Source organism: Balaenoptera ricei, chromosome 18 (assembly GCF_028023285.1).
Source record: "Balaenoptera ricei isolate mBalRic1 chromosome 18, mBalRic1.hap2, whole genome shotgun sequence".
Lineage (NCBI taxonomy): Eukaryota > Metazoa > Chordata > Mammalia > Artiodactyla > Balaenopteridae > Balaenoptera > Balaenoptera ricei.
The window spans coordinates 78573326-78598295 of record NC_082656.1 but is presented as its reverse complement, the minus strand read 5'-3'; positions in this window follow the sequence as shown (position 1 = coordinate 78598295).

Here is a 24970-nt window from a genome sequence, read left to right as displayed (position 1 = left end):
AATGTATAAAACCTTATGAAAATGTGAAAGAAAATAATACATTTTTTTCCTCTGCTGTATTAATTCACCTACTATCACTCTTCTTTTTTTTTTTTTTAGTAATTATTTATTTTTTTAATTTATTTTTATTTTTATTTTTTGGCTGCATTGGGTCATCGTTGCTATGCACGGGCTTTCTCTAGTTGTGGCGAGTGGGGGTTACTCTTTGCTGCGGTGCGCAGGCTTCTCATTGTGGTGGCTTCTGTTGTTGCAGAGCACGGGCTCTAGGTGCGTGGGCTTCAGTAGTTGTGGCACGTGGGCTCAGTAGTTGCAGCTTGTGGGCTCTAGAGTGCAGGCTCAGTAGTTGTGGCACATGGGCTTAGTTGCTCTGCAGCATGTGGGATCTTCCCGGACCAGGGCTCGAACCCGTGTCCCCTGCATTGGCAGGTGGATTCTTAACCACTGCACCACCAGGGAAGCCCAATCGCTCTTCTACTTCTGCTACTAATTTAGGACATCAAACTCAATCTAAACAAATCACCTAATACTGCTTACCTCTAACACTTGAAAGAGGATGTTCATGAAGTGCTGAGATTGGGTAGGAATGTAAGTATCTTTTCTACAAAGATTCTGGAGGGTAGAGACTACCATCAAGAGTAGGTTAATTTGTATCATGGACTAGACAGACGCAGAATTGTAGAAGTGTTGAGTGCAGTCTCTGGAGTCAGAATCCCAGGAGACCAAACCCAGCTTTACCACGTCCTAGTTGAGAACCCTCAATTTTCTCAACTGCAAAATAAGATGAATGAAAGCACCTGCCTGTAATGAAAAAAATCCATGTAAATGGTTCAGCTCAGAGCTCAGTGTGTTCTTACAACCGGAGTGATTGTTTTCCTTTAGTTATTCATCCAACAAATATTTATTGCCTATTTTGTGTCAGATGCTAAGTCTGGCGCTGAGGGTATGGGTGGGAAAGTCATCGTTTTGACCTTGAAGAATTTTCCAGTTTAATGAAGGAGAAGAGTGAGAAGGGCAGGTGGTCTGATGGGCAGATGATGGAGGGCAAGAAAAATGAGGTTGAGAAAAGCCTATCTGGGATGAGAAACCAAAATGTTTATAGACTGAAGAAAATACATTAAGAGAGAGGAAATCAAGATGTCATAGTATTTCATACCCTCAAAAGCCCGGGGAGTGGGTGTTAGTGGTTTTTTTTAATAAATAAATAAATAAATATTTATTTATTTATTTTTGGCTGCGTTGGGTCTTTGTTGCTGTGCGTGGGCTTTCTCTAGTTGCTGCGAGCGGGGGCTACCTTTTGTTGCGGTGCGTGGGCTTCTCATTGCGGTGGCTTCTGTTGTTGCAGAGCACGGGCTCTAGGTGCACGGGCTTCAGTAGTTGTGGCTTGTGGGATCAGTACTTGTGGCTCGCAGGCTCAGTAGTTGTGGTGCAAAGGCTTAGTTGCTCCGTGGCATGTGGGATCTTCCCGGACCAGGGCTCGAGCTCGTGTCCTCTGCATTGGCAGGCAGATTCTTAACCACTGTGCCACCAGGGAAGTCCCGGTGTTCGTGTTTAATGGGGACAGAGACTCTGTTTTGGATGATGAATAAGTTCTGGAGATGGACAGTGGTGATGGTGGCACAATATTGTGAGTGTACTTTATGCTACTTCACACTTAAAAATGGTCAAAAGGGTACATTTTATGTTTGTATATATGTTACCACATTAAGAAAAATATTTTTAAAAAAGCACAGGGAGAGGTGGTTGACCTTGGAAAGGTAGATGCATTCTGAAACTGACATAAAGCAAAAAACTAACAGATTTATAAATTTTCCTTCAGGTGGACGGAAGGGAATCCGAGGAGCTTGGTGATATATGTTTCTTCAGTTAAAAAAGAGATGAGGGCTTCCCTGGTGGCGCAGTGGTTGAGAGTCTGCCTGCTAATGCAGGGGACACGGGTTCGAGCCCTGGTCTGGGAAGATCCCACATGCCGCGGAGCGACTGGACCCGTGAGCCACAGCTGCTGAGCCTGTGCGTCTGGAGCCTGTGCTCCGCAATAAGAGAGGCCGCGATAGTGAGAGGCCCGCGCACCGCGATGAAGAGTGGCCCCCGCTTGCCGCAACTGGAGAAAGCCCTCGCACAGAAACAAAGACCCGACATAGCAATCAATCAATAAAAAAAAAAAAAAATGCAAAAATGTATAGCTAAAAAGTCGATTAATAAATTAAAATGGAGTTCTTAAAATTATTTAAAAGAAAAAAAAAAAAAGAGATGAGATGGCTGGGTGATCCTGGAAAGGCCCACAGTAGATCCAGGGCTTGCAAAGGCCCCAGAGGATTGGGAAAGTGTCTGAGGAGAGTCAGAGATCAAGTCAACTTCCTGTGAGGACGTGGTGCTGGGGTGTCCGGATGGTCCAGCCGACTTACAAAACTTGTCTCTGCGATGGTATGATGACAGCCTGCTCGGCTTCTGAGTCTGCTCACCTCACCTCCGGTGGACAAGGGGTCTTTTAGGGTGAGAGAGCAGAGGTGAAAATCAAGTCGGGCTTAGAGTCTAAATCAGTGTGTAAGGCAAAAGTAGCAGAAGGTCACACTTATTCCTGAAAATCTCTCGTGGTGACACCATATGGGTGACTCACGTTACTGTCTCTCGTAAGCACAAGAGTCTTCAGGATTGGAAGAGAGCAGTGTTTCTATTGTTGAGCAAGGAATGACGCCATCAACTGGAATTGAAGGGTCGTATATATATATGTATGTGTAGACACACACATATATGCTCATATATATGAACAACAGAGTCACAGTTGCTGTGGTTGAGACACTTACAAGGCGGGAGACCCATGGGGACTGAGGCTAATGAGGAAATTGCATATTCACTCATCCCCTCCCCTCTACCCCCTTCACCCCGCCCCCCAATCAGGCTCATTGGGTGGAATGGTCAGCATAAAGTTATACCACTTTGTGTTAAATGTATCATTATTTCATTGAGCTGTGATATTAACTCTACGTTCAACAGATGCTTGGATGACACAACTCCAATGTAATGTAGCAAAATTTGTTGATAGAGTCAAGCAATATTAAGAAAGAAAGGTGTTTTTTTTGGTGGGGGGTGGAGGGTAGGTGAGCTGTCCTTTTCTGAAGAATCTGAAAGACCTCATCTGACTCCTGTGGAGCATTATTAGGACGTGCTGACCGCAGTGCCTGCTGTTACTTCCAGAATGGCGCCTGCAACATGGCCTCGGTCTCAGCATCTCAAGTGCTGGCCAGAGTGAAGGAAGAGGGAAGAAGGGCAATCAGGGGAAAAAGGAACGCCTGGGCGGCCAACCAAGGCTGGCTGGGTATGCCCAGAAAGGTGACCCGATGGGAAAACTGCAGACACATTTTGTAGCATCTTCTTTATGGCATCTGCTTTCCTCTTCAGCTAGCAGGACACACTAGGTTTTTTTTTTGGTTTGTTTTTTCTTGAAATAAACTTTCCATGAACCTTTTTTTAGACATTTGGGGCATGAATGTTGGCTTACACATGGTCATTTAATTTTCTTTTGCAGTTTCTACAGCCTAGAATCAAGAGTGAGGACAACTCATGGTGAGTTTTCCTTGGCTTCTGACAAAGGGGGTTTAGAGGATGCAGGGATCCTGAATGCTGGTAAAAATTTAATTGAAATGCTTGAACACAATGTGCTCCCAGGCTGTATGGTTCTAAAAGTGTAACAATGGGGAATTCCCTGGAGGTCCAGAGGTTAGGACTCTGTGCTTCCACTACAAGGGGCACTGGGTTCAATCCCTGGTCAAGGGGGCACTGAGTTCAATCCCTGATGGAGGAATTAAGATCCTGCATGCTGCGTGAGGCCAAAAAAAATTAAATTAAAAAAAAAAAAAAGGTGTAACAGTGAAGTGGTCATAATACCTTAGAGTTCATGGTGTTTTTTAGCTCCTAAGGGCTTCCATTTATCTTTTACTTCCAGAAGGGAACTCAGGGGAGATTAGGGCGGGGCTGAGGATCATCAAAGGTCACACTGAGGCTGCACCGGAAGGCCATCGGATGTTGTAACAGCGGAAAGAATTTGTGAGTTTCAGGTCTTGGAGGTGGAGCAGCTTCAGGCGATGATGAGGTGTAAGGTGGGTGTAGCTGAAGGTCACGGGAGGTCATTGAAGCTGTGAGGGTAGGGGCTTGCAAGGGTCATCAAAGCAAATGGTTACTGGGGCAGTGCTCCGGGAAGGGAGTGAGAACCGAGGGTGCAGACTCCGGAGGTGCCGGGTGGGGGGGTGGGGCGGAGGGAGGGGAGGCAGCGAGAATCACGGGACAGCTGGGACCCACATGGAGAGGGGGCTCTGAGAGGCTCCGACTTCATAAGAGATGAACCAGGGAAGAGAGTAGATCAGGGGTCAGCAGGTGACTGTGGCTGATTTGCCTTGTTTTGGAAAACCGTGAAATGGGGAACGCAGGATTCCGCCTAGGAGAACAGAATATCAGAGGAGAAGGATCGCATTGTTCCAGAGGCTGTTGACAAAAGAATGAAGTTTCCCAAGGGAAAGATGTGCTGGGTGGTGATGATAAATGCAAGCAAATAAACAAACAAATGGATTAAAACAACAGAAAACAGACCGGGGTGGTGGGGGGGCAGGCAATTAGGTTTGGTCTTCAAGACGTCTGACTATAGACGGATTCCAGGTTGGTTAATTCCAAGTTCTAAGTATTTCATTCAAGAACCCGTGTTCTTCCCACTTTTCTTTCTGCTACATTTCCTACTTGACTTACCTCAGGTGAATTCTCCTTACACAGCGGAGAGGAAATCTGTGTTAAAGTGCCCCAAATTCTCCAGGGATTTTTGGGAAGCCACACCCTGGAGAGGAATACAGATGTCCCTTCTTCGTTGTCTGTATCTGCAAGGAAACATTTACGGGAAGCCTTTAGATTTCTTCTCATGTCTTTGTCGATCACACAGGTCTGTTCCTAAACCAATCACTGGCGGGGAGAATGGGGTCTCCGCCTCAGGGTGTAAGCAGTTTCCCATGAATAGACTGTAAGGTATATGTACCTTGCTGTACACCTGAAACTAACACAACATTGTTAATCAACCATATTCCAATATAAAATAAAAATTAAAAAAATTTTAAAAACCCTGCACAAATATTATTAAAACTGGATTACGTTTATATATATTACCAACTCTAGAAATAAAAATATAATTGTAGTCTACTCCACACTGGTCTGTGCTCCCATGGCTTCAACCAAAATTCCCCCTGCAAGTCACTGGTGATCTTCATGTTGCAAAATGACCAGATGCCGGGGACTTCCCTGGTGGTCCAGTGGTTAGGACTCTGCACTCCCAATGCAGGGGGCATGGGTTCGATGCCTGGTCAGGGAACTAAGACCCCACATGCGCATGCGTGAGGCCAAATAAATAAATAAATAAATAATTACCAGATGCTTCCTAGTCTGTATCTTCCTTGACTGTTCTGCATCGAGTTGCACGTTGCTAATTCCTGAGATAGTCTTTGCTCGAAGCCTACGATACCTCACACCATCTGCTTGTCCTTCTCCCTCTTGAGTTACTCTTTATACTTTTACTTTTCTTGCTGATTCCACACCTGTGGTTCTCAACCAGGGGTGACTTTGGCCCCCCCCCCAGGTGATATTTAGCAATGCTTGGAGACATCTCTGGTTGTCACAACTGAGGGGACATCTAGTGGGGAGAGGCTAGGGACGCTGGTCAACATCATACAATGCCCAGGGCGGCCCCCTCCACAAATAATTATCTGGCCCAAAATGTCAGCTGAGCCCTGACATTTTGAGGAATCCTAAGTTTCCTCTCATATGAGCTCCTTAGGGGTCAGTTTTGGACTCCTTGTCTTCTCATTCTACATTCTCTCCTTAGATGATCTCATCTTTTCACAGTTTTAAATAACATTTATACACTAACAAATCTCAATTTTATATTTTCAGATCAGATCTCTTATCCTTTTTTTTTTTTTCATGGTTGCAACTTTTTATTTTGCCAAGTAATATTTTTTATTTTTTTTCTTTTCCTTTCTTTTAATTGAACTATATTTGATTTAGAGTGTTGTGTTAGTTTCCGGTGTACAGCAAAGTGATTCAGTTATACATATACATACATGTTCTTTTTCATATTCTTTTCCATTATGGTTTATTACAGAATACTGAATATCGTTCCCTGTGCTATACAGTTGGACCTTGTTGTTCATCTGAGATCTCTTTTCTGAGTTCCAAATCTAGATATTTAATTGTCTACTTGAAAGTTACACTTAAATATCTCACAAGTATCTCAAACTTAGTATTTCCAAAATACCTTTGGCCCATCCCCAAAATGCGCCCCTCTTCCACTCTTCCGCATTTCTGAAGAACTGACAGTATCCACCCAGTTGTGTAAACCCAAGGCCGGTAAGTCATTCTTGAAGCCACTGTTTCCATAAGCCGCTGCCCCACATCTAGTCCATCACTGAGTCCTGTTGACTCCATCTCCAAAATAAACCCTGACTCGGGCTTCCCTGGTGGCGCAGTGGTTGAGAATCTGCCTGCCAATGCAGGGGACACGGGTTCGAGCCCTGGTCTGGGAAGATCCCACATACCGCAGAGCAACTGGGCCTGTGAGCCACAACTACTGAGCCTGCGCATCTGGAGCCTGTGCTCCGCAACAAGAGAGGCCGCGATAGTGAGAGGCCCGCGCACCGCGATGAAGAGTGGCCCCCGCTCGCCGCGACTAGAGAAAGCCCTCGCACAGAAACGAAGACCCAACACAGCCATAAATAAATAAATAAATAAATAAATTTAAAAAAAAAAAAAAAAAAAAAAAAAAAAAAAAAAAAACCCTGACTCAAGCCACTTCTCTCCATACCACTGTCATCTCTTACCTGGACTCCTGTGATGGCCTTCTTCCTGGTCTCCAGACATCCATTTTGGACCATGTCACACTCATTGCACTTGGATAAAAACATCTAAAATCCTCAACATGGTCTACAACATTCCTCTTTAGTTTCATTTCTTTTTTTTTTTTGCTGTGCAGCTTGTGGCATCTTTAGTTCCCTGACCAGGGATTGAACCCGGGCCTCAGCAGTGAAAACGCTGAGTCTTAACCACTGGACTGTCAGAGAATCCCCTAGTTTCATTTCTTGAAGGGCCTGTATTTGTTTCCTAGGGCTGCCATAACAAAGTACCACAAACTGGGCAACTTACACAACAGAAATGTATTGTCTCATCGTTCTGGGGGCCAGAAAGCTGAGACCAAGATGACAGCAGGGTTGGTTCCTTCTGAGGGCTGTAGGGAAGGATCTGTTCCAGGCCTCTTTTTTTGGCTTGTAGATGGAAGTCTGCATGTTCTTCCTCTCTCCATGCCTGTCTCCAAGTTCTCCTTTTTATAAGGACACAAGTCACATTGGATTAGGGTCCACCCTAAAGACCTCATTTTAAACTTGATCACATCTGCAGAGACCCTGTTTCCGAATAAGGTCACATTCCCGGATACCAGGGGTTAGGACTCTAAGATACGAATTTTGAGGTGACACAATTCAACCCATGACAGCCCTCTTGATCATTTAGGACTTCGGTACGTGGAGCTGGTTGGACTCCTCACTAACAAAGTGACTTTTCACCACGTACCAGCACATGATTAACATCTGTTCTTCAGAAAAATGACAAACGACTCTGTGCCATGAACACTGAAGGTGGCATTTTATTAATCCACGAAGGTTACATCTTTGACTGCCAAGGTTCTTTTAAATAAAAGCTCATGGAAATTGCACATTTAGCTGCAACAAGGTCCAAACACATCTAGACTAAATAAACGCATGTGGATTTTCTTTGCTTGTTCTTGGCATTGCAGCAATTCAATTTGTTAATACAAATTCTTTTGCACTGATCAGAAGAATCTCTCTCTCTCTCTCTATATATATATATATAAATATATGTATATCTATATAAAATTATATGTATCATATTGGAAAACAAATATATTATTACTAATACATTCAAGTGACTTACCATAAAAGGGTTCCACGACATAAAGTCCATGGAAGGTGGTTTGTCTCTGGTGGGGTGGAGATGGAACGTTGGCATGTAAACACATACAGCTTTACAGATAGTAGTGTCTTCATTTGGGCTGGAAAAGTCAAGGAGAAAGAGTTGTACCAGTCCTTCAAAGGCTTCCACTGATCCATTAAACTTAAAATAGATTAATCTCTAGAGACAGTCAACTTCCTGGACACAGCAATTACAATGAAGGATGGCAAACCCAAGACATGCATTTAATGGAAACCTACCACCCGATAGCGCTCCCTCCATAATTCTAGTTCTCATCCTGTTCAGGCCATCATTCCCATCTCTGCTGCCAACTTGTCCTCACCTTAAAAGGCAGAGAAGAATGAATTTCCGAACTTTGCAAGATGCTCATCTGAAAACCAGGCAAACTTAGGATACCTTGAAAAGTATTAAATCACCTTAAAAAAAAAAAAGTGAAACCCAGGAAAATAAAAGATGGTTTAGGGGACACACACCAAGGTGATTGGCCCATGGACAGTTAGTTTGAAGGGACGGCAACATGGCTTAAACCAAATAGCTCCAGTTTACTCAAGGAATCAAAACAAAGAAACGTTTTTATATGTTTTTTCTAATTTGTTTCATGAGAAGTTTATTTGGAAGCAAAATCCATCAGATTTGATAAGAGGAGTTAAAGTTTGATTCAATGTAAGTGGTAGTCTTCAAAGAGTTTTATATACCATGTGGGGAAGGGTGAGTATAACATATTCATTCATTCTTTTTTTTTTTTTTTAAATGACAAGCATTTGCAGTTAAGACTTATTTTTATTTTAATTTTATTTATTTATTTTTGGCTGTCTTCGGTCTTCATTGCTGCGCGCGGGCTTTCTCTAGTTGCGGTGAGTGGGGGCTACTCTTCTTTGCGGTGCGCGGGCTTCTCATTGCAGTGGCTTCTCTTGTTGCAGAGCACGGGCTCTAGGCATGCGGGCTTCAGTAGTTGTGGTACACGTGGGCTCAGTAGTTGTGGCTTGTGGGCTCTAGAGCGCAGGCTTAGTAGTTGTGGCACACGGGCTTAGTTACTCTGCGGCATGTGGGATCTTCCCGGACCAAGGCTTGAACCCGCATCTGCTGCATTGGCAGGCAGGTTCCTAACCACTGCGCCACCAGGGAAGCCCTATTCATTCATTCTTAAATACTAAAATTTATGAGGAGTTGCTCATGGAGCAAGATATATGACTTGCTTCCAAAGATTCAAAGAACCAAAAAGATAATTTGGAGATAATCAGGTCCCATCTCCTTCCCTGGAGAAATTGATATCTAGAGAGAAGATATTTACCAGTCAGGCTGCATTAAACTAGTTACTGAAGTATACTGTTTCTCTTCTGAAAAAAATTCGCCAAGTGCCTAATCTAGGTAGTAGGGATGTCTCAGGCAATCTGGCCACTCTTCAAAGCCTTTCAAGGTTATGTGCATTTTCCCGGACCGCTGGGTACTAAGCTCTTCTGGAACACGTCAGCTTGTTATTCTGCAGGACATTGAACAAGACTCATCTCTTAAGACCAGTATTCCCAAATGTGTGCGGATAGAGTAGAATTCTCTGCTTACTATAATATAAAGGCTATGTGGCTTTTGGTTCAATGCCTTTTTTTTAACATTTAGTGACTTTGTGAAAGTTTATAATATTCTAAAGTTATGTATGTGTATGTGAATGTTGCAATTAAATACAATAGGTGATTACAAATAATTTGGCTTTAAATAATAATTTTTAAAAATGCTTGAGAGTCAAATCTAAGATTAAATAAAATGCTTAATTTTCTTCTTGATTTATGATTCTCTGTTCTCTTCCAAATCTTCATTTACAAACCAAGTTTTACACTGTTAGCCAATAATTGTATAGTTTATATTCAACACGTATCATTTTGCTAGAGCTAATAAATATCATATACAACTTTCCACAACCTGTTTGACTGTTTCTTATCCATTTTTGACCCATAATTGCTTTCTCACACCTCTTGCTGGTTAATCAGAATTTGTCTGGATGAGGCAGTTGTATTGCTGGGAAGCTCTTTAATCATTATATTGAATTAATGCAATTATATTCTCAATGCTCTAGAATTTTCATCTAGGTGCTGCTATTTACAGCTTCTATTGCTTTCTCAGGGTTGTCTTTTTGAAAACCGTGAAAAGGGGAAGATTTCCAAATTGTGAATCTGTTAGTATTATCGCCTTTGGCAGGACATGAAAAATAATACCTAAAATTTCTTGCGTGCTTACTATGTGCCACAAACTGTTCTAAGTCTTTTTAATGCATTTGCTCATGTGGCCTTCACAATAACCCTTTGACATAAGATATTGTTATTATCCCCATTTTACAGATGAGGAAACTGAGGCAGAGAGGCTGAATAACTTGCTCAAGGTCACAGGTAGTAAACGGCAGTCTTAGTAACTAGATATGCATCTTGATTTCAAAGCTTGTGCTCTAAACCACTAAACTCCCGGATGGCATATTAAACTTTCAAGGAATTTTTAAATAAAACTCCATTTTAATGAAATTTTTACCATTTTCTTAAACAAGCCATTTAAGTTCCATTATATCTAGATAGACTACCTGCTCATAAAGAAAACAAAAACAGAAACAAAACCATACAAACAAACAGAAAGAAAGTATTCTTTCTTAGTATTCTGCTCCTAAGCCTCCAGACTCAGTAAGGAGTTATTAACACCAAAAGTTTGTGATATTACCCTGGGTATTTGACTCAGGAACTACCAAGAGCAATTCCTCTTCCTTGGGTTTCTAAAAATGATCAACTCTAAGGCACATACCAGTGCCTTAAAATTTAGGTTTAATTTTTTTCTTTAAATCAGTGTTCAGACCTGTCGCTGTGTAGACCGTGGCCTAAATGCTCTTCTGTCACTCTCGAGGAAGGATTAGAACAGCTGAAGAGGGTGATATCAGTGCCTCTGCTTGCGTTTTATGAGTCTGAGGCTTCATAGATTACTGTATGGGAACTAAGGAAGCAGTCTTCACCCGGGATGGGTAGGTAAGATTATTCCCATGAGCTGGGAGTGGTTTCCAAAGGACATTTCATTTCCCTCAGTCCCTTGTTTATGTGACAATTCCAGGGTGCTTCCGGTAGTGGCCAAGGTGCTTAGTTAAGCTGTACTGAACCTCTTCCCAATCACTGTGGGGAATAATCCGATCCTTCTTCACATTAAATTAGTTTAGGTATTTGTCAGTTTTACTGTTATCGTGATAAGCTACAAAATGCGAGACTTGGATCATTATTCATTCAAAAATTATGACTAAATATTTATTATGACCAATCAAAGCATAGGATTTTCCCACCATTTCCTTTATGCCACGAGAACAAAGTAGGGAGTTTAGGCATCTTCATTTACTCCTTCAAACTCAAATATTTGTCCTCTGTACCGAGAAGGTGGATTGATCATGCTTAGGGCACAAGGCCTGGGGTCTCCAAGGCTCACACGATTTCTCAAGGAGGTCTGCTACATGCCAGGGGCCTTGTTGAGAGACAACTTTTTTTTATCTTTTAAAGGCTCTTGCTGTCAGCAAAGCGCTGGGCCCTGGGCCTGGGAGGGGACGTACCAGTAAGAAATGAGACACAATCACTGCAGCAGAGGATGTGGTCACAAAGCAGTCAGGAACTGGCTTGTGTCTTGGATGTGGAAAAAGCTCTTGATCCAAGTTGCCAACGGGAAGGAAATTCACATTTATTGGACACCTAACATACACCGTATTCATTTGCTAGGGCTGCTAGGTACTTTCGTAAGAAAGTACCGCAGACTGGGTGGCTTAACCAACAGAAATGTAGTTTCTCACAGTTCTGGAGGCTGGAAGTCCAAGATCAAGGTGCCAGCAGGGTTGGTCTCTTCTGAGGCCTCACTCCTTGGTGTGTAGATGGCTGTCTTCTCCCTGTGTCTTCACATGGTCTTCTCTGTGTGTGAGTCTGTGTCCTAATCTCTTCTTATAAGGACACCAGTCAGATTGGATTATGGCCCACACATAGGACCTCATGTGACCTTAATTACCTCATTAAAGGCTCTATCTCCAAATGTCTCCATTCTGAGCTAGTGGCTTTAAGCTTTCAACATATGAATTTTCGGGGGACGCAATTCAGCCCATAATCTATGCCAAATCTCTCATATATATTATTACCTCACTCCTTTCAAAACCCTCCGAGGAAAATGACACGATTGCCATTTACAGATAAACAAATTGGTGAGGTAGACTAGAAAAGTACAAAGATCTGGGGCTTTCTAATGAGGCGTGGCCTTCCATGCAGGCTAAGTTACTCTGAGCTTTATCACAACCAAAGGGGATGAATTTTGGTGAAAGTCCAGCTTGTTGTAAGAAGACAATTGCTACTGGCCTGAAGCTAGATAAAGAAAGTTAATGTCTCAACAAATCGTAAATGTAAAGGGATCAAGGTTTTATGTTCCTGGATGAACACTTGATCACTTTCTACATCTGAAAAGTTTGGCTGGGCAAATACTGAGACCCTTTTAAAATGTACGCTGTCAGCTAAAAGCCTTCTTGAAATTTGGTAGCTTATTAATACAAGCTCCTTCCTCCCCTCTCATAGGAATTATCATGAGGTCTCCTCTCCCATAGCTGTGTCTTGAGACAAATCTTTCCTGGTTGAGGAAAGGCCATTTTTTCTTGGAGGGAATATCTGATTGAACTCGTGTGTAAAAGAAAGCCTGAGATTTTGATGAGTTAACAGTCTGGGGACTGTTGATCCCCAGTTTCTAACTGGTCCTTCCCTTCTGGCTTTCTCTACTTTTTTTTTTTTAATGATAAACTTACTTTTTTAAAAAAATAAATTTATTTATTTATTAATTCATTTATTTAATTTTTGGCTGCATTGGGTCTTCGCTGCTGCACGCGGGCTTTCTCTAGTTGCAGTGAGCGGGGGCTACTCTTTGTTGCGGGGCGCAGGCTACTCAATGTGGTGGCTTCTCTTGTTGCAGAGCACAGGCTCTAGGCATGCGGGCTTCAGTAGTTGTGGCACACGGGCTTCAGTAGTTGTGGCTCGTGGGCTCTAGAGCGCAGGCTCAGTAGTTGTGGCGCGTGGGCTTAGTTGCTCCGCGGCATGTGGGATCTTCCCGGACCAGGGCTCGAACCCGTATCCCCTGCCTTGGCAGGCGGATTCTTAACCACTGTGCCACCAGGGAAGCCCCGATAAACTTACTTTTAATTCTGAGTGTGTCAGCTTATTATTGCATAGATATTCTACTTTTTCTGATTGTAGTATGGACTAAACGAGATGATATGGCGGTAGCGAAGTGCCTGGGACTTTGTTAGTGTTTTGAGTTTACATGGTGCAGGGTGAGCAGCTGGCTTACTGCCATGTAATCTCTTGTACTTTCTCCTGAGAATCCTTGTTTTCCAGAGCTGAGAACTTCCAATAACTGCTCTTGCTAAGGTTCTATTACCATTTCTGAAACGAGAGATTTTTTTAATGTGGTAATCCTACTTCCTGATAAATATTAGACACAAAAGTATTGATTAAGACTCATAACAAGGCTCAGGATTGCATGAATTTTTAAACTTCTGATTCAAATAAAGTACCATGACACAGACTGCTTCCCGAAAAAAACTGGGCAGCGAACTTGTCTCCAAGAGAGGTATTACTCTCATTCTCTGACATCTGCGTTATAAAAAAGGGTTCACGGTATTTATGTGCAAACACTTTTCCTGAAATTAAAACTCTCCCACTGTCTTGGTAATCGCGGTGATGACTTCTGGGAATAAAGTTAACTATTCTGTACTCTCAAGCAGACCCTTTCTCCGTGGCCTGCTGAGGGGCGTTGGGCTGGGTATCTGCTTTTCTGCAGGCAGCGGGGGAACAGAAGTGAGTGCCTGCAGCCTGCCCACCAGGTGTCTTCAGGTGAAGGTTCCAAGCTCGGGCAAAAATGCAAAGACGTTTGAAGGGGAGGCACCTTCCAGAAGGCATCTTAGCTCAACTTTCCCCTCCCCCATCTCACTTTTCACTAAACCAGTAAAAAGGCCCATCTTCCCTTTGCTGCTGGCCCTACCTGTTGATCTGGATAAGATACCGTCTTGAGTGACCTTCCCAGCCCTAGAGGTAAGGCTGGGGGTCAGAGGTCAGGTATGGTCAGGAATGTCCCCTCCAGGCAATGGTCCAGCTCACCTTCCCTTAGGTGGCTCTGGGTTGGCTTTTGTTTGCCCTGAAGCCCTAGGAAGCTTTGTTTTCAGTTGGGCAGGGCTTTTTACTGGTGACTTATGAGGTGATTTGTGTTGTAGGCTCTGAATTTTAGAATATGTGTTTCTTCCATGCAGCGCTCAGTATCTGAGTCATTCATTGCCTTGCACTGTATCTGAGCACGGACTAGTGGCTCATAGGACTAATGGTTAATGTTTATATAGGGCGTATGGTGGGCCCGGCACTGTTCTGAGAGCTTCACAATATCACCTTCATAACTGAAACCTCCAGCTTTCCAGTGTTCAGGGCCTTCCGTATCCTGGCAATCAGTATTTCAAACTCACCCAACTCGGGCAGAGGGCTTGCATTATGCAAAGCGTAGGTGCAAAGAAGAGGAAGTCTGGGTCGCTTCCTGAGGTTTCAGTCTCAGGGGCTTGATTAGATGAGTTTACAGGGAACTGCATCACCTGGCAGACTTTGATAGATGTCAAAGAAAGTGCTGGAGGTGGGAATTCAAAGGAGTGGGAACCTGCATCAGGATGGGATGCTGGACCATGTAGGAAGCAACTTTTGGGCAGAGCTTTGGGACAGCAGAGCTTCAAAAGGCAGAGGCAGAAGGGGAGCATGTTTAAGAGGCTGGAAGAGCGTAAGCAATGTGCTGATACTGAGAGAGAAGCGCAGGGATTGTTTTGCGGGGGCCATGAGTCACCGGGTTTCCGGAGCCGCATGTAAGGAGAAGATGTAGACTCGTGGTCAGCCAGGCTGGGTTCATATGAAGGATCTAGAAAGCGAGGCTGAAGAAGCTGTTGATTGGCAATGTTAGGTCACTTGAGGGGGTTTCAGAGAGTAAACAATGGTTGTAGTCAATGTGAGAGAGGGTCACATGGTGGAAGGATAGCATCTAGAGACAGGAACAGGGGTAAGGAGGCTGTAATCATCAAGCAGAGAGATAATGAATTAGGAACAGGGACAGCTGTGATGGAAATAAAAAGGAGAGCAAGTTTGTGGAGGTGGAATCTCACCGTAGAAGGTGAGGGGCAAGGCGGGATCCATCTTAATTCCACAACCTGCAAGGGTGACAGAGAGGTGGCTATACTCATAGAAGTTGTGAAGTTGGGAGGTGTGTGTGTCTGTGTGACTCAGGATGTGGGAAGATGAGTATAGTTTGCTTTGCACCTGTTGAGTTTGAGGTTCTGCTAAGATATTAAGATGCTAGAGACACACCAAAAAGGCTAATCTAGCCTCTGCCAAAGTCTCCGCCAAGGAAAGTCTTACTGAAAAATAAATGCACAGGGCAAATAGAGTCACCCAACTATATTATATGCTTAATATCAACAATATATCAGGAGAATGGAATTTTTAAAGAGATTCTGAAGCATCACCTCACCTTAATTATTTTCTATAATATATGGATATCAAAATGTTTTGCTATTTACCTTTGAAGAAGGTAAAAAGAGATATACGCATATTCTTTATAATAATAATACTAAATACAGAAAACACGAAGTACAAAAAAGCAAAAAAACAAAGGAAAAACAAACCCCAAACAAAAAACTGCCCTTAGACTCCTTGTCTGAAAGTAAACACTATTAAATTAACTCTTTACTGTATTTTCATTCTTTTATAGTCTTTTTCTTTTTTTAATATTTATTTTAATTAATTAATTAATTAACTTGGTTGCCCCAGGTCTTAGTTGCGGCATGCATGTGGGACAGTTCCCTGTCCAGGGATCGAACCCTGGCCCCCTGCATTAGGAGAGAGGAGTCTTAACCAGTGCGCCACCAGGGAGGTCCCTTATAGTGTTTTTCAATGTGGAAGTTTCTCCCCGCATATTTGTAAAAATACTGTAAATATTATTTTTTAATCATTAAATCTAATTCCAACCTTCTTTTCAATCAGCTGCTCTATACACTCCTTGTACAATCCCCTCCTGAGGAATATTTTTTAGGAAATTCAGAAAGGAATTATAAGAAGAAAGAAAATGGAATTGATAGAATTTTACCTATTCTTTGGGCAATCCCCAGAATAAATTTCATTTGCTGCTTTGTAATTTTTCAGTTCTTGTACATCTATTAAATTAAATAGAAGCTACCAGTTCCCACTTTTATTCATTTATCTTTGAGTATTTGTCTTTAGGATTGTCAGTAAATTTATACTACTTTATGAAAGCAGAGTATAGGTCCAGATACTAACTACTGTATAGCTGGTATAACTCCATATTCATTTCTGATGCACATTGGAAAATATTATGTTTTCTACCAAGCTTCTGGAAAAATCTAAAGAGTGTGGGGGAAATGCTTTACAGCTTCCATCATGAACGTAGATTAAAAAAAAAAAAAACAAAAAACCTGACTGAAGTGTTCATGAGTATTTTGAAGTCAGTAGGGAAAACAAATTCCTTTCTCGTGTTTTTCTCCGCTCAGCTGAAGGAAAACACACTCAGTTCTCCCGAGTTTGTTTATGGTGGAGGCTGAGAACACCAGGATTGTTGTGGGTTGGGTAAAATACCAACCACGTCTTCCAAGGCTGATCCTGGGAGAGTCTACATCCAGGTGGAGCTTATCCCAGGAGGACGTTAGTCTGTCGGGATTTGCTGAATTTTCACTCATCTCTTCAGATTTTTGTTTGCCTTGAAAAGCATCCTGAAGTATTGGACATTTTCGGAGGTTTTCCAATAAACCACCTCCAAAACATTTCCCCCTGCAATGCCAGTTTGCCCAAACTGACTGGAATTCAAACCTCAAAAGAGCTGAATTCATTTGAAAATTTCAAGTGTCAATTCAAGAAGGCTTTACATTTTGTAATGTTTTCCTTATCCTTAGCTTAGTGAGGCATACAATTTAAAAGTTGGCCTAATTTAATTAAAGTCCAAATTCGAGTTTCACATCAGTGTTTATCTGGTAATATACTGACACGTTAAGTCCCATTATATGAAAGCTAAGGATGGGTGGGGTCCCAAATGAATGCCACCTACCAGTCATGTATCTATAATCACACATCTGGTCGTGACTTTATACATTTTATAAAAAGTAAGTTATTTGTTTATTGCAAGTGGTAAGACCATCCTAACACTTTTTGTAATGAATCACTCTTTGTTTAAACCTGACTTTTAGGAAACTTTTGTACTACTTGGTTGCATTGATATTTAAATCATATTCTCCCCGTTTAGAATTAGAGCGAAAACTTTTTAAAAAGCAGGATGCAAAATATTAGTGTCTCATTATGGGGTTGAGGTTTACTTTAAAAATGTGCTTATTGATTTTAGTATCAATTAAAGATAATAATTGTAGGGTTGTCTGTCTGGAGGTGGGGAGGTTGGAGGGGGATTGTTTGCAGGGGACCAAACAGTTGACCATCCTAGATTAGAAAGAAGGTTCTGCCCAAGGGTTGCGTTTTGCAAAGCACCCTCTTGATTTGTTCTTCAGAATGTAAAAAAGACTTAAAAGGGTCTACCTAACCAAGTTTTATTTTAATGCTAATTTTGAGTGGGCTAGACAGGACATTTTGATGTGTAATACTGTTCTTATGAATAATGGGTTCAGGATGGCTCTGAGCTTTGAAAAATAAACCTCTTACATGAGCCTCATTTGTCAACTTTAACTGGGGAGGGGCCTCAAGTCTCTATTTCATTAAAACCCCACCAACTGAGAACAAAAGCAAGACATGTCGTTCCTATAAGAATGGAAAAATACAGATCATGTTAAGTCAAATCTCAAAGAAAACCACCCAGAGAAAGAAACCTGGGGCCAAGATCACATATTCTTTGCCAAGAAACGATAAAGAAACACAACTTCGGGCATTCAGTGATATTCACAAACTGATATTCAGAAATTATTGGAAATAATAGGAATTAGCTACTTTTTAGCAACTAACCTGCCTACCAGGCTCCTTACCTGCCTGTCTAATGTAATTTCCAGAACAATTGTGTGAGGGAGAATTTATTACCAACATTGGGAGGTTGAGAACACAGAGAACTAGAAGGTAAATAACTTGGCCAAGGTTCTTCAGCTGGTTAGGGGTGCAGTCCGAACTTGAACGCTGCAGAAGCTCCTCACCACCATGTCTGTTTTCAGTTTACTTTTTTCCTCCCTTTCTTTATGCTTTAGAATTGGCATTATGAATAACTGAATGACCGTCACACACCAAAAAGGGGTATGTTACCCATATAAAAAAGAATTTCGGGGGGCGGGGCGGGGAATGGAGTAGGAGTTTGGGATTAGCAGATGCAAATTATTAAATATAGTTTGTATAATGGATAAGCAACAAGGTCTTACCATATAGCACAGGGAACTCTATTCAATATCTTGTGATAAACCATAATGGAAAAGAATATGAAAAAGAATATGTATATATATGTATAACTGAGTCACTTTGCTGTACACCAGAAACTAACACAACATTGTAAATCAACTATAGTCAATAAAAAAATAAACAAAATTAAAAAAAAAGAATTTCATACAGAAGAGGTTGAGTTTCTAAATACTAGATTTCTTAAGCAAGCTCGTTTTAAAAACTTTGACCGAAAACCGCATATTTTCCTTTTTTAAAAATACGGTTATATATATAATATACATATTATAATATAATATGTATATTATATTATAATATATAATATATATATATATATTCTTTTTCAGATTCTTTTCCTTTATAGGTTATTACAAAATATTGAGTACAGTCCCCTGAGCTATACAGTAGTTCCTTGTTGGTTATCTATTTTATGTATAGTAGTGGGTATATGTTAATCCCAAACTCCTAATTAATCCCTCCCCCATGTTTTTCAAACATAATAAATATTCTCACATTATCTAATCTTTTATAGAAATTGTAACTAAAACAGTTTTAAACTTAGGAAATAACAGGAAGACATTAGTCTTCTTGTTGGAAAAAAATAAGCTGCTTCATACCATCACTTGACGAACACATGGCCGTGAGAGCTTTGTGAGTGGCACGAGGCCATCTAGATATTTTATATTTAGTCAATTCCATTTTACCTGCTCCGTAAAGGCTGAGCTTTGCAGCTGGGTATAGGTATTGAGGAGCCGTCCCAGCCTCTTTGCAAATCAAATCTTAGTCCTCTCTTTGCTTCCAGAGGTCCAGGGGTCTTAATGATAGTCATCTGTTATCACTTTCGGCTTAAATAGCTAGTGACATTTTATGTTTATGTTTTATCGGTTCTGGTTCTGCTCGTCTCCTGGAGCAGGTGGAGCCAGGGCAAAGCGCTGGTCTCTCAGGAGGTCAGGGCACCAGCGCCCGTACACTGCACTTAACCAATGACAAATCCATGCTGCCTGCCGAGGACACCCAGTGGGTCCAAAACTGGTGAAAATGGGCAGTGCTTTTCAGATAGACAAACCCATTTACGAAACAATACCTTGAAATGGCTCTCAGAAGCCCATCATTGTCTTTACGTGGCGAGTGATTTAGAGTCATTAAATATAGTGGTCAGTGGGACAGAAAATGGGAAATTACTAGAAAACACTGAATACATGTTCTCAGTGGGAAAAGAAAACAGAGGGTCCTTTGGTGATTAGGACCCTCTCCCTTCAAGAAGAGACAATGAACTCTTTTTCAACTTGTTTCCCCCGCAAGATATTTAGGGATGGAATTGCAATTCAACATGGAGCCCTCGGTCAGCTGCTTGATATAAATGACAGAGGTTTAAATTTGATGGTGCTGCAGAACAAACTTAGTTAAGAAGCCTCCAAACCAGATACTGTCATTTCGAGAGGGAGAGAGGGAAAGAAACCATCTCTTTACATTGCCAGGGGCGAGAAGAAGATCTGTCAGAGTAGCTCATGGAAGACACAGAGCTAAGTGCAGGGAGGAAGGGGTCCAAACTGCACTTGTGCTCTGAAAATGAAAGGTAACCCGCTGAAAGTTAGGGTTTGCTGGAAGTTCAAGAGATCAAGACCACTGAGCTTTTGACTTCCACATTATTCTGAGCCAGTGAAACGTGAGTGTTCCTGTGGTCGAAACAGAGCTGGGAGAAAGCTGGACATTTACAGCTGCGAGGGCAGGAGGTGAGAGGGAGCAAAGGAACCTCATACCTTTTCATCTTTAGCTACACCTGCTTCCCCGGAGTCCCCCAGGGGAAAATGAACACTCTAACCCTGAGGTCCCTAATCTGTTTCCCTGACCAGAGAACAACATGGGGGACAATGTGAAGTCACAGCTGTTACTTAAAAAACAACAACAAAGTTCTGAAATTCACATACATATAATGAGTAGATCAATAGCAGGTACCTTTGCCTACTTACTTGGGTCTAGCTGTATATTAGATCCCCCCCATCCTTTTTTTTTGTTTTGTTTTCCTCTTAAGGCAACTTCTGAAGTTCATTATAAGCAGATTTCTCATGTGAAAAAGGGCACAAATAACTCTTAGCCCGGGGCCATGGCCACCGGATCCTCCAGGCATTTCTAGTTCCCTGTGAAGAAGAAAGACTGTCTTTATGGCCACTGTCATTTCCTAGTTTCTGTCCTTTTATCCGTGTAGAGTAGCTCAGGGATATGAGGGCCTCTAAAAATGTCACACTGTTTTTAATGAAGACAACTGTATTTACAAGGCGAGATTTTGCCTTCAACCATGGCAAAATCTGTCAGAATGTAACCCAGCTGGAACCTCTGGGGCCTTCCCCGGAGAGGTCTTCTCCCCATATCCTCTGCTTTAGTTCCTCTCCGAAGTACCTAGATAATAGTATTTGATGCAAATTTCCTGAGTTGTTTTGCAGATGTGAAATCTCCTCCCTCCACCCCGCCTCCCCCCCCCCCCCCCAAGATGAAGGACCTGCTTGGTGACCAGGAGCACAGAGCCCCAGGCCTCCTGGAGCCTAAGGACTGATAATGTTAACCCCTGCGACACCACCCTACTGCCTTACCACCAGCCAATCAGAGAACTGTTCACAAGCTGATCGCGTATCCTGTGACCCCACCCTCTCCCGGCTTTAAAAAATTCTTTGCCGAAGCCCTTCAGGGAGCTCGTGGCTTTTCAGGGCATGAGCCACCTGATAACCTTGCAAAGGCTTGCAATAAACCTTTCTCTGCTCCAACTCTGCCGTTTCAGTTTGTTTGGCCTCACTGTGCGTCAGGCACACGAACTTGGGTTAACAAGAATAGGCTAGATGATGCTGTGATACCAACCAACCCCAAAATGGCAGTGGCTTAAAACCACACAGGTTTATTTATGTCCATGCCGGGGGTCAGCACGGTCCCTCTGGAACCCCCCGATGGCTGTGCCAGAGAGAAAAAGACAGCCCTGGAGGGTCGTGTACCAACAGTCAAACGCTTGGTTCGAAAGCAACCCATCGCTTCCACTTACAACGCGTTGGTAGAACTAGTCACATGGTCTCACCCAGTACCAGGAATGGGGATAAAACAAGAAATATTCTGCAAAAAACAGATACCTGCTATCACAGGAAGAAACCATGGCAAAGGCACTCAGCCCCTCTCCGCCAACCCCCATCCATTCTGACTTTGAGTTAACGTACGCTACCTTTTGGTGGTTATTCTCAGAACGGTAAGTATCTGTTCTGCTACACACACATGATCATTAGACCTTTTTGTTTTTCTTTAATGAATAATAAGAATAATAAAAGGCATAAAAGTGTTTGTTATTATGCATGTTTAACTTCATATGTTGTAAGGAATCAAAATGGCTATAGGTTGACAGGACTGCTTCCAATATTCTGGGCATTTAGATAAAATCAAGTGGAAGACCTCTCAAAAGATTTTTAAAATCTAGCTAAATGTTGTCAGCTTTTTCCTGTAGAAGTTTCATGATCATGTTTCATTATTTTACTTCTTAAAAACGGTATGAAATCCATAAAAGAGTATCGAGAGAGAGACGACTTGAGTTGAAAAAATATAATACACAGTTCTATGAACATTGACTCAGATCTTCTGCCTAACCCCTATTGGGTTAAAATGCAAATTATGATATTTTCGCTTGTGAGAACTTTAGAAAGATTCCTTTTGCGTAAGTGTTGCCAAAAACCCAGTGTGAATGGGGAGTTTTCTCTGAGTTCTGTGTATTGTACTCAGTGTAGCAGAGACCAGCGGGACAGCCCAGTGGTATGCTGTCTATTTTTGTTTCACTAACTACATCCTAGTAAGGACACATAATAATTGTAATGTAACAGAAGCTTTATGCTCCAACATAATGATGAAAGAATATCAATAATGCAGGTTCCAAGGAAGAACACAGACTTAGTGCCATTTCCTCTTCAGTCTGAAGGAAGCCAAAAGGAACCATCAATGAAGGTTATGGCCCATCAGCCTAGAAATCAATAGAAAAACCAGTAATGGCGCAGCACAATTCATCCAAATTGCAAGGGTCTTTATGAAATCTTTAGGGGCAGGAATATATCTTCCCAAATATACTTTGATTTTAGAACCTCTTGAGCATACTAGACCGCCAAGCTGTACTTTGCTGAAGGGCTACCATATCAGAACAGCCGCAAAGTTCAGTATTTGGAGTTTGTTTTATTAGCACAAAGCAAACCACAAAACAGATAAAACAGCTTTATGGCCGACATCTGGGTAAATAATAAAACATATGGCCATACAGTTAAGAATGTGCAGCTGTAAGTTACTGTAAATACCCATCTCGAGATAGTGAAGGAGGTGACAGCACGTGGTCTACAGGAAGGTTTATTCCCCTAGACATCATGGGATAGATATTTATGATTCCCAGACCGCTGAGGTGGGATTTGCTAATGGCCATGGGTTCTTTTTTTTTTATGGTCGTTGTCGTTGTTTCTTTGTTCAAGTTATTTTACTTTATTTATAATAGAGCTATTGTAGATTCAGGAAGGGACCAAGCTACACACTTTCATACTTGATTTTACATCTTACATGTGTGTCTTGACTCTCTATGGCTGGCCTCCCACTAAATCCTCCTGTTGTCTCTTGAAGAATATTCCAAAGCAAGAGAAAAATTTAACCCAGTCTCTCGCTCCTTGGAAGAGACTTGCTGTGTGGATGAGTAATATATAAGAAACTCAAGTTATGGCAGTGAGTTGAGAGAGAAAGAGTGGAATAGAAAAATCACATCTTTGCACCTGGTAAATTATTCCTTATGTCACTGGCACAGAGCGCAAGTCAATAGCTACCTACTGGTCATATATCTATCAGAAAACCAGGGAGTTCTAAACAAAATTTATCTTCAGGTCAACTGTATAATAAAAATAAGATCCTTGTATATCACAAAATTGTACTGTAGCCTAGCACCTTATTCCAAAGACTGTCCTGAGCCGGAGGTGGGCAGAGGAGGGAAAAAGTTTTAGTGAGTTACCATGGATTGTGTGTGTTTGGAAGGGAAGGACTTTTTTTCTTTTTATTTTAACTAAGACTTTATTTTCTCATAGCAGTTTTAGGTTCACATCAACACTGAAGGAAAGGTACAGAGATTTCCGATACACACCTAACCCCACACGTGCACAGCCTGCCCCATCATCGACATCCCCCCCCAGAGGGGACATTTGTTACAACTGATGAATCTTCGCTGACACATCACTACCACCCAGAGTCCACAGTTTACATCAGGGCTCACTCTTGGTGTTGTACATTCTATGGATTTGGACAAATGTATAAAGACATGTATTTATACATGTATCCAACCTTATGGTATCGTACTGAGTATGTGCTCTGCCCATTCACCCCTCCCCACCCTCCCAATGCCTGGCAACCACTGATCTTTTTACTGTTTCCATAGTTTTGCCTTTTCCAGAATGCCATATAGTTGGAATCATATAGGACGTTGCCTTTTCAGATTGGCTACTTACACTTCCTTATATGCATTTAAGTTTCCTCCAAGTCTTCTCATGGCTTGATAGCTCCTTTCTTTCTAGTGCTGAATGAAATAATATTCCATTATCTGATGCACCACAGTTTATCAATTCACCTACTGAAGGACATCTTGGTTGCTTCCAAGTTTTGGGATTTATGAATAAAGCTGCTATAAATATGCGTGTGCAGGTTTTTGTGTGGACATGTGTTTGACTCATTTGAGTAAATGCCAAAGAGCAGGATTGCTGGGTTGTATGGTAGGAGGATGTTTAGTTTTGAAAGAAGCCATCAAATTGTCTTCCAAAGCGGCTGTACCACTTTCCACCAGCAGGGATGAGAGTTCCTGTTGCTCCACATTCTCACCAGCATTTGGTGTTTCAGTGTTTTGGATTTCTATTAGGTGTGTGGTGGTATCTCATCGTTTTAATTTGCATTTCCCTAATGACCTATGACGTGGAGCATCTCTTCATATGCTTAGTCGCCATCTGTATATCTTCTTTGGTGAGCTGTCTGTTAATGTCTTTGACCCATTATTGTAATCAGGTTGTTTGTTTTCTTATTGTTGAGCTTTAAAAGTGTTTTTGCTTTTGTTTTGGTTGTTTTGGATAACCCTCCTTTATCAGATGTGTCTTTGCAAATATTTTCTCTCAGTTCAGTGGATTGTCTTCTTATTGTCTTAACACTGCCATTCACAGAGCAGAAGTTTTTAATTTTAATGAAGTCCAGCTCATCAATTATTTCTTTCATAGGTCATGCCCTTGGTGTTGTATCCAAAAACTCATCACCATACCCAAGGGCATCTAGGTTCTTTCCTATGTCCTTATTTCTTTATAGTGGTGATGTTGGTGATGTGATCTTCTGGCTGATATGAAAAGCAGCTGAAATGAGATCAGGGTCCCTTTCTGAACCGCTCTGCTCAACTAACGTGGAGATCATCAGGCAGACTATGTGCTTGGCACATAGGTGCTTTTGGGGTACAAAGCAGAGCTCTGTGGCCTTGTAGGTTTACATTCTAGAGGGAGAGGGTG